Here is a 2640-nt window from a genome sequence, read left to right as displayed (position 1 = left end):
TCTAAGATATATTGCAAGGACATATGTAAATATTACCATGTATCTCCCTACACAGTTAATAACAAAAAAAAGAACTTGCATTAATAAGCTTCAGTCTCCATATTTGAAAAAACAAAGTAAAAGGGAGACTATACACATGTGGAAAGGGAAGGAGAAGAGAGTTAGAAAAAAGGATAATAAGATGTGAATGTGATCAAAGTATGTTATATGCATGCATGAATATGTCAAAATAAAGACCACTGCTTTGTATAATTAATATAGGCTAATATAAAGAGCATTTGTGTTTAAATTAATTTTCAGTATTTTAATGGTACATAAATATATGTATAATAAATATATGGGGTATGCTAATCAAATCAGGGTATTTAACATTTCCCTCTCTATGTGATTACCTTGTATTTGAAGGTTCTTCAACTTGACTTTGTGTTCTTCTCTTCTAGTTATTCATAAAATATGTTATTGTGAATTATAGTCATTCTGTTGTTAAGTAGAGTAAGTTTTGAATATATTTGTTGCCCTTTTCTTAGTGTTGTTCAGCAAAACACACATAGGTACACAGGCAATTGGAAGTATCCTGCATAGAGGAAAGGGTGGAGACAACTGAACTTTATCCTGCTGAACACTGACTGCAGTGTTTTTTTTTTAATATGGAGTGCTTCACAAATTTGCATGTCATCCTTGCACAGGGGCCATGCTAATCTTCTCTGTATTGGTCCAATTTTAGTGTATGTGCTGCCAATGCAAGCACAAATTTTGTATGTGTTCAGTACAAATTTATTTTTTTGGCAGCACAGGGCTTTGAACTCAGGGCCTCACACTTGCTAGGCAGGTGCTCTACCACCTGAGCTATTCCATCAGCCCAGCTATGTTTTTTTTAATTCAACTACACAATGCCTTATAGAATAGGCTTTATATTGGGTGGTAATAGGGAGAAGAAAGAAGAGTGGGTTTCTGCCCCCAAATAAGCCAGACTCTGAGTCAAATTTTGTGTATCTTTCCAACTATGAGGTTGCATATCACAGGTGTTTCTATCTCAGCCTGCCCACGTATGTTTTCCTCAAGTGTTCCAAACAGTACACACAAGCACCCAGTCAGAAAGCTAGGTGTTCTAGAGACATCCCTTGCCTAAACCCTCAAACCTCATCATCGACAACATCTTGTGTGTTCGCCTCAGAGTCCTTAGAGACTACTGTGGCCTTTCTTCAACACTCCACACACATTTCTAGCTACTCTCATTGTGCCTACTTTGCCTGAATCCCTCCCACTGCCCATGCTCCGGACAGCCCCCTAGTACTGGCAAATTCTAGGTTGCAAATAAAAGCAGCTAGGAGAATATGAACAACACAAATAAGCCTACACCATTGTTCTGCAATCACAAGGAAAGAACTCAAACTGTTAGTCAACAAGAAATGGACTGAAAGAAGCTGTCCTGAATAGCTTGCCTGATTCTAGCTTGAGGAGAAGGAAAGCCACCTTGAGCATGACAGCCATGGATGTGTTCCAGTGGGATGAAAACAGAAGACAGCAGAGATGGATGGATGACTTAAAGAGCAGAGGAACCAGGCAAAGTGTCCCCAAGACAGGAGTCAATGGTAAACTGTGCTATTCTTCTCCCAGTCTCTCTGATTATGGCTGTATGTGTTAGAAATGTAAATACTCTTTACTTTGAATCCTTTCATTTATTGGCATGCCATAGATGTCTATTTCAGCCCAGGGAAATGAAATTATAAATGGGGTGGCACACTCTGACAGAGGACCTTGGCCTGGGTTGGGTATGTACCTTGTGTGGTGTCAGGGAAATGCCAGATGCAGGGATATTTTCCTGGCTAGCCTGGCAGGGAGAGGTTTATAGGTAAGGGTAGAGATCTATTCCTGAAGAAAGAGTCATCCTGGCAGAGGATGCTGCTCTGTGAGGTTACTGAGGTAACTCTGCCCAGTGATTTTATGTCTTGAGTTCAGAGCCAGGATTCTGATCATGGAACAGACAGTAATCTTGATGTCCACAGACTCATGGTACTAGGAGAGAATCTAATGCAGGTTCAGGCATAGAGAAAGAGTGAATGTGCATTTATTAGTCATTCATTAACTACAATAAACCAGTAGTAGAAATGATCCAGTCCTCCACAAGTAGAAATGGTACAGTCTTTTTGCACACATGGAAACTCATATTGATTAACCATTTACTAGATCATAAAGCAAGTTTCCAGGATGCCACCACACAGAACAGAGTCTTTTACTTCAAAGAAAATAAGGAAAAAAGCAACTTAAAAATAGGAAACCCCTATCGAATAAGAAATCTTTGAAGAATCAGTTGAAATAACTCACGGGTCTAAAAGAAATCATAATCAAAACTAGAGAATATTTGGAATAAAGCAAAAATGAAAATGCTATATTTGGCTGATGTTCAAAACACTGGCAATCAAATATCTGGCAAGGATGTGACTGGAATAAAGAGTATAGTAATTTTAGAAGACAGTTTGGCCATTTCAAACAAAGCTAAAGATGCTATATGACTCAGCAAACATTCTCTTTGATATTTACCCAAATGAGTTGAAAATTTATACACACAAAAATCTTTTATGCAAGTCTTTATAGCCAATTTATTTACAACTGCCAAAAAATTGGAGCAACCAACATGTC

At 38.3% G+C, this 2640-nt stretch overlaps 1 non-coding gene across 1 annotated transcript; it reads right to left on the bottom strand.

Moving 5' to 3' along the window:
* Positions 1–641: 641 nt before the first annotated feature.
* On the bottom strand, positions 642–748 carry LOC141418264 (U6 spliceosomal RNA). Its single transcript, XR_012442948.1, has one exon. It is a non-coding gene; the product is annotated as a U6 spliceosomal RNA (small nuclear RNA).
* Between the last annotated feature and the right edge of the window lie 1892 nt (positions 749–2640).

The sequence above is a fragment of the Castor canadensis genome, chromosome 16 (genome assembly GCF_047511655.1).
Source record: "Castor canadensis chromosome 16, mCasCan1.hap1v2, whole genome shotgun sequence".
Classification (NCBI taxonomy): Eukaryota; Metazoa; Chordata; class Mammalia; order Rodentia; family Castoridae; genus Castor; species Castor canadensis.
Note: the sequence above shows the minus strand (reverse complement) of the source record. Positions and strands in the feature narration are given on the sequence as shown.